General features: G+C 41.5%; 1 protein-coding gene across 2 annotated transcripts in view; it reads left to right on the top strand.

Annotated features, from left to right (window-relative positions):
* Positions 1 to 236: 236 nt before the first annotated feature.
* The window catches only part of LOC126267060 (cadherin-23-like), a 458700-nt gene continuing 450754 nt past the window's right edge, over positions 237 to 8182 (top strand). Inside the window, exon 1 of one of the 2 annotated variants that reach the window (XM_049971900.1) lies at positions 237 to 418. The gene's annotated coding sequence lies outside the window, so the exon portion shown is untranslated. The remainder of the gene's footprint in view (positions 419 to 8182) is intronic. The other variant, XM_049971901.1, reaches the window with a different exon arrangement.

Here is an 8182-nt window from a genome sequence, read left to right as displayed (position 1 = left end):
AGAAATACCGTCCGTCACACACTATTGTGTGGCTTCCGGAGTACTACGTAGATGCATATGAGATTCCAGACAAAATGAGGAAGAAGATGTACACCTTGCTTTCGGTGTGGCAGTAAGCGAATTGTGTCTAGCAGCTCGCGCTGCCGGCGGCACCTGCAGCTTGTCTGCGACGCTTCCGGCAGTGGGTTAGCGCGGCGAGGCGCGGCGCGTGTGCCAGTCCGCTGGCCCCGGGCTCCAAATCGCGGCGCGCGCCCACTGCAGGCGACCGCCAGCGCGAACCACGGGCCAGTGGCAGTAGCGCGTCTGACGCCAGCCAGAGAGGACGCGCCGCGCAGTGCAGCGCTCAGCACAGGGAAGCTACGCCGCCGCTGCCGCCGAATCAGCAGCTAGCCCGCAACTCGCCACTGCTGCTCCCGCGGTGAGTATCAATGCTGCTCTTGCTCGCTACTCCAGGGACAACAATTATTGTCATCCAACACTGGCAAGCAGAAATCTGATTCAAATTTGGCTGGCGTGACTCGTTGTCGGGCGGTACCGCAAGGTTTCGTTCTGGGTCCTCCGCTACTCTTGGAATACAGGATATTCTACATCTACATTATATTCCGCAAGCCACCTAATGGTGTGTGGCGGAGGGTACTTTCGGTACCACTATCTGATCAATCCAACCCTGTTCCAATCGTGAATAGTGCGTGGGAGGAATGATTGTCGATAAGCCTCTGTATTGGCTCTAATTTCTCAAATTTTCTCCTCCTGGTCAGATGCATGTGGGAGGGAAGTAATATGTTGTCTGACACCCCCTGAAAAGTGCTGTCCCGAAATTTCAATGGTAAATATGTCCATGATGCACAACGTCTTTCTTGTAACGTCTGCCAGTGGAGTTTATTTAGCATCTCCGTAACGCTCTCTGGCCTGCTAAACGATCCCGCGACGAAACACGCTGCTCTTCGTTGGATGTTCTCTATCTCCTCTATCAGTGTTAACCTGATAGGAATCCCAGATAGATGAAGAATACTCAAGAATCGGACGAACTAGTGCCTTATAAGCCACTTCTTTCGTGCAAGAGTTACATTTCCTTAAGATTCTTCGGTGGGTCTTGTGTCTGCTTTTCCCACCATCTGTTTTATATGCATTGTTTGGGGGAAGAGACCAAACAGCGAGATCATCGGTCTCATCGGATTAGGAAAGAATGGGGAAGGGAGTCGGCCGTGCCCTTTCAAAGGAACCACCCCGGCATTTGTCTGAAGCGATTTAGGGAAATCACGGAAAAACTAAATGAGGATGGCCGGACGCGGGATTGAACCGTCGTCCTCCCGAATGCGAGTCCAGTGTGCTAACCACTGCGCCACCTCGCTCAGTCCCATATTCTGAAATATGTACAAAAACTATGATGACAAGCAATAAGTTCTATATAGCTATACGCACAGAGATACAGTTTGCGTAGTTACATGGACAGACGTTCCCCGAAAAAGAAGATATATTGGCGGAAAAAATATCTACGTACTGACCAAAAAAAAAAATATCGGTTGCACATTGTAAATACACTCCCACTTTTAGAGCTGTATATGTAAGTACTGATTTATTATTAGATATTCTGTACATCAAGAAGCTAACAGCCCGCTTATCCCTCTTAGAGCAAGACCTGAAAGGAAAACGATACACGTTCATGATTGGCGATAGCCACTTTGCTAACAATGGTAACTGCATTCAAGTGGCACAATAAAACGTGTACGGTGGGTCCGTCGTTCGGTTTCGTCACGTATCAGGTTTGTGTGCAACACTTCATGCCGACTTCCCTGTTTTTTTCATTTCTGCAAACGCCAGCGAATTAGCAGTCATAGTGTCAAAATTGCGTGCTGAAGTTAAACTTTGCAGTTTCTGTTGGTAGCACTGGGCGCCGATTACGTCAGCATTTCCCTCGCACGTCTTCGCCCACCGCAAAGACCAATCTCGCCATTTAGATTTTTGTTCATCAGTTTGAGCAAATGTTTTTGAAGAATGCCGATGCGAAGAAATAGCACAGTTGTTGCGTTAAAAATAGTTTTTTAACTAACCTGGTGCGCTTTTTGTGCACATCGGATATCTTGTTATTCCATTCACAGCGCCACACTCCAGTGCAACCAGACTTCTTCCAGACAGTCAACAAGAAAGGCTGGACGTGATAAAAGCTCGAAAAGTAGTTAGACTCCACAAAGTGAAAGTAAAATTATGTTTTACTATAATTTCAAAAGAACAACTTCAAATATTTACCGAAAATTGCGAAAAAAGCATAAAATAAAAATATTGGCACTCAATTTAGGCATTTCGATAGCGATATACTGATATATCGGTGAAAAACAGGCCAACGCATGTCGATATTTCTCGTAAAAAATATCTATATATTTTATCAGTAGCTCTAATGTGTATCTACAGCAGTGTTTGTCAAAGTTTTGCCTCAAGAGCCAGTACTGACATTTTGGGGTGGCTCCTCGAGCCGCATTATATCAATACTAATAAAAATTGGTAACCTATATAAATTAGTATGTTAGGAGCCCTCAAGAGACTAGCTACAGTAAGGGCGCGAAAAGTTAGCCTCCAGCCCCCAAGTACAGACCGTCCAGAAAACTTCGCGTCAACTATTTTGTTTGACATTGCTGCCACCCACAGCGACCCCAAACTTGTGACACTGTAATTGTCAGACGAAATGTTATTGTGTTGTTTGTGTGGGCGGATGATTAATTGACTAATAACAGTAACTGTAGTTATAATTAAAAGCAATATGCAATATGAAGCACGATCACAAATGTTTACTACAGTTTTGCACGCCATTTTTCTTCTGCTCATTGCACTGTATTAATATAGCCTTCATTTAATTGTAGATTCTTGCTAAGAATATGTACCGTATTCGAAAATGATCGTCTCTGCAGTATTCTCGAAGCTATCTTTCTTCCGTGTCAAAATTTATACAATAGCAGCTCATCGGAACCAAATGCACACGCCCGCGATTTGTCGGCATTGGAAGACAAACAGTAAAATATTCTCCAGCTCATGTCCTCTGACACTGCAATGGTGGCCCTACTTACCCGTCTGCCCCTGTGGCAAGCGGCCAACGTCACTTAGCTCACAGCCCAATTCACCAACGTCAATTGAATCTAAGAACATCTTCAAATAGTATTGTCTCTATACGTAGATTTGTTTATTTCTGAGCAGGGAAAGTACACTCTTAAGAAGCTCTTAACCTTGCTTGGCTTTTTTGGATTCGGCTCTTAGTTGCTAGATACATATTGTTATACAATAAGGCTGAAACCCCAGGTCGCACCAATATTTAATTCGGGCAACATGCGACTTACTGGTCACATTTTAACGTCCGCTTATCCAGAATGTGTTCGTTCCACCCTTAAGTTAAATGAATACTCCAGTGTCTAGTCTATAACGGCAATTAAATTGTACCAAACTGGCGTTTACTATCGAAAGTGGATAGGTGGGAGAGTTTTATGTCCCTAATTGACCCAAATAGATCATCTATGAAGATACTTTAAGCCATTTGTGTATGCAGCAGCATGTGATATTAGCTGTGTGTGAGGAGATACTTAAGTAATGAATAGTCAATATCTGTGAAACAATTCACCATCAGCTTGGTATTTTTTACACATTGCAACAACCCGTGCTCCAACGCATAAAAAGTAAAATTTAAGCAGTTAGACGATATTTTGATCTTTCTTTTGTGCTTCATCACTACAGCTGAATATGCAGAGCTGGTTCGATAACATTTTTCGACACAAGCGACTCATCATTTGGCGTCCCTCCACCCCTTTTCCATTGTACTCTTCTATCTCCTTAATTTTTGCTATTAATTGTGAAACGCCCTGTATACAAACGTTGCATTTGGGCGCTTCATTCAATTCGTCGCTCCCAAGACGCCGCTAACAAATATTGTGATTTATCCTGTATAGAAATCCTACGGTTGTGGCGCCCGAAGCGGCGGCTTGCGTCGCTTGGACGTTAAACCGACCCTGTGAACATGTTTGGTCAATGAGCAACACCTGCAATGTCAAATCTTAACCATTGCTATACACATAGTTCTTATTCTAGATGTTTCTGGTCCTATTTATTACCCGTAATGATGTGCGACTTACCATGAAAGTTAGTATACTCACCAGACTCACCCTGTATATGTGTAATCTGTTACAGCTCATGAGAGGTGACTCTGTTAAATTCCTACTTTTAGATTCTGGTACACCAGGAATTAAATGTAAATGATACTGCTGATAGAGTGTAAATCAGTACATTATTGTAATAAAACGCTAGACGTTAAATAAAAATATGGCATTTCAGTCTTTGAAAGCTATTTTTTATTTTCAATGACCGGTTTCACGCTAGCTGCCCTTCTTCAGATCATATATTGCAGTCACAGAGTAACTTGTCAGTACAGAACTATCGGTTCGCTGTCATAACAGTTATGACAGCGAAACGATAGTTCTGTACTGACAAGTTACTCTGTAATTGCAATATATGATCTGAAGAAGGGCAGCTAGCCTGAAACCGGTCATTGAAAATAAAAAATAGCGATCAAAGACTGAAATGCCATATTTTTATTTAAAGAACGATCGCTGCAATCCCATTAAGACAATCATGTCTAATTTTGATATGATAGGCGTTTGTTTTGCAAAGCTGTCGATAAAGTGACATATCCGTACCTGACCTGAAGACGATAACTTTTTTATCTTGTTATTTTAACTACAATAAGCTATATCCCGTCGCATCATATTTTGAGGTATCTATGCACAAGGGTAGTCAAGAATATCTTTTGTGAAAGTGTAATTGCTCCAAAATATGAAGGAAACACTTCCTTAACGCCTTGTGCAGAAAGGTGAGGACCGTTCTGTGCATTCAGTAGACCTCCTGCAGAACTGAAAAATGTGAAGGATAAGCCTCATATTTCCAAACGTAAATTGAAGGCTTCCTGGCAGCTCACACATTTTATTCTATGCAGGCGACACTCCTAGTAGTATACAATCTTTTGCTGTATTGATTTCCTTACGTCTTTAAACTGTGATAAACATCTTGTCTGCGAGATATTTTTTTTTTCCATTTAGCATTCTGTAACTGCTACACCTCAGTTTGTTCCACATAACATCATAAACTAAGTAACTAATTAGATCAGATCAAACTAAATACTTGCGAAGCAGACCAGGTGTGAACTGGCTCTATCGAACAGTCCAGATCGAAATGATAATCTCAATTTTCAGTACAACGAAAAGCCGGTCCAAAGTTGCAAATTTACTTTTTTTGTTCACTCGATGTCTAGTTTCCGACCAAGATCCATTTTCAAACCATCGAAACATAGTCGAAAATGGTACTTCCGAAGATGTGAAAACGATAGAGTTATCTGTATGCGCTTTAACTATTCGTTGCACATTTTTGATATGGTTTTCATATCTTTGGAAATACCATTTTTGACTGTGTTACGATGATCTGAAAATGGTTCTCGGCCACAAACTGGACGTCGAACGAATAAAAAAGTAAAATATGCAACTTTGGACTGGTTTTTCGTTGTACTGATTAACAGAAGTTGCTAATCCTCTTCTTCTCCACCATATTGGAATTTCGTAAATTTGACTCTGATATATTTCGAATGACGCTCGCTCTCCCCAGATCTAGTCAGTATTTTGATGGGTCATTTACGGAAAGTAGTTATGCGATAGCAAGCGCCCTTATGCCCTAGAGAGCTTCATAACAGCGCCTGACAAGCTATGTTCATAATGCATCATGGTATGTAAAAGGGTTCAATACTGACTTTAATGAGTTATAATCAAGAGTCCAAACTGTCATACAGACTGGTCAGTGAACATTAAAATAGAAACAAAAAGTGAATTTACTAGTTCTTCGTTTTTTTCCATGATCACGTGCAGATACTTTAGATCTACGACTGAGAACGAATTTGAATTACAGTGCAAGTACGCAACACCAGGTCAGTCGAAAAGTTAGAGAACATCATAAAAATGAACATTAAAAAAAACGAAAAAGCTGATATTTTATATTTTACGCATAAAATTATTCTAGAATGCTCGAAAATACTCTTAGATTCACTTGAGTATATCCTGATATAAAATACTCTGTCACTCACTCATTCATTTTTACAGAACATCGATAACATTCCAAAACATTCCAGAACGTTCCAGAAAATTAATAAATATTCGAGAACGTTAGCGAAAACTCTGGAACTTGCGTTTGTTCGACGCCAACGAAATACAATTGTGAAGACTGACAAGATTCGTCTGGCAGTAGTAACAATTATCTCACTCCTTTAATCTAAAACAGAGAAATGAATTGTTCAAGGAAGCAGCATAAAGTTATTTCTTTTGGAAACATACATTTTACGTTCTCATATTTTGTAGACTATGTTTTGATTCCTGAGTTTCTCCAGTCATATAAGAAAGAATTCTGACGGGGGTACATCCAATGGTGTCGAACGTTTCCACTCATAGAGATTGTATAGTAAATTTCTGGGCAATGAAGAACTGCAGTCCTTTTTGCCAATGACGTGTTAGTGTTTGTTGTACTCTTTAGTGTGATCCTAATGGAATGCTTCACCTAATAAACTGTAATCTCTATTACTTCCTTTTTGCACTTTTCGTACATTAATATTTTGTTAACGTTTCCTTCGTGTGCTTGAGATCATAAGCTTTCGCGAATTTCACTAATTAAAACAGTTTACTTCATTTCGTAAACTTGTTTCTCCAGCAGTTTCCCTATGCCTGCGTGCTGAGAGTCTCACTCGTTTCTCTTCTCTAATGTAATCTCTATGTGCGTCTGTTACGTTTTCTCTCGGTCTATTCATTCTCCTCCGTTTTGAAGCTAAACATATTTCTCGCTCCTCATCTGTTTCGTTTCTTCGCTATTGTTTCTTTTTCCTCCTATCCAGTTCACCAATGGCAAAATCTCCTCCTTTATGTCTGGGCATCCTATTAAACGTTAATATTACTTAACGCACTAAAACTCCACTTACTACGCTTTACACTACATACCTAACAGCCTCTGTGTCCGTCTTTGGAACAAAATATATCAGTGATTCTGCGTATCAGGGCTCTTTCAGTTTGTTGGTAGGTTTGTGGAGGTATGGGCATTAGATGTCTACCCACAGGTCATGTAGTTCGCGTAAATAATGGGCCGCTAATTTGGGTACGCAGTGATGGCGCCCAAGAGCGACCCAGATGGGTTCCGTACGAATTACAGCAGGTGAATTTGCTCGGTGACACATCAACGTGAGTTTACTATAATGCAAATCAAACCACTGTAGCACGGTTCTGGTTCCGAGATACGGTAAATAATATTGTTGGAAGATGACATCGCCTTCGGGAAAGACTGTAATTTCGAAGGGATGCAGGTGGTTCGCAGCTTCAGCGTGTCTTCGATTACTAACACAGGTCCCATGCAAGCGTTTTTGAGAAGATTGTTCGATGCATAGAAGAAACAACCAAGACACTGATATTTGTACACATTAAGGTAACACGTATAAAAATATCTGCACTTATACTTGTTACTCCCTGTATACACTGACATAAGCGACTTTTTACAGAAAAGATGCTGGACGTCCATGTCTCACCACTGAACGTTGAGATCGGGGGCTCTGTAAAGTAGCATAGGCGATGATCTGTGGCAAATATGACGTCAGAGCACAATGCTGGTGTAGGCAAAAAGGTTTTGAAGAACACCGTTTAGCACATTTTGCTGAACAGGGGGTTTCACAGTAGATGATCCCTACGTGTTACCATGTCGACCCAACAGTAACTTCAGTTACGATTGCAATAGGCACGGATCTCCGACATTGTACTATGGTTCAATAGGAACATGACACCTGCACAGATGAATCACGTGTGATGTGGTAAAGTTTTTATGCTTCTAAATGGTTGGAAATGATGAAGATTTTTAATCTCCTAGTGTTTTTGTTTCTTTTAATACGTTGCTATTTACATTTAACACCCATCAGGTTAGCCGAGAGCGTTAATGCGGTGCTTCTTGAACTCATGTAGGCACGCCGGCCCCGGATCGAATCTGCTCTTCGGATACGACGAAGACCCGTGTGCCAGCCAGCCTGGATGTGGTTTTTAGGAATTTTGCCACATTCCACTAGGTGAAGACTGGTCTGGTCCCCACGTCCCACCTCAGTTACATGAGTCGCAGACGTTTGAAAAACGTCCGCCCT

The sequence above is a fragment of the Schistocerca gregaria genome, chromosome 4 (assembly GCF_023897955.1).
Source record: "Schistocerca gregaria isolate iqSchGreg1 chromosome 4, iqSchGreg1.2, whole genome shotgun sequence".
Classification (NCBI taxonomy): domain Eukaryota; kingdom Metazoa; phylum Arthropoda; class Insecta; order Orthoptera; family Acrididae; genus Schistocerca; species Schistocerca gregaria.
Note: the sequence above shows the minus strand (reverse complement) of the source record. Positions and strands in the feature narration are given on the sequence as shown.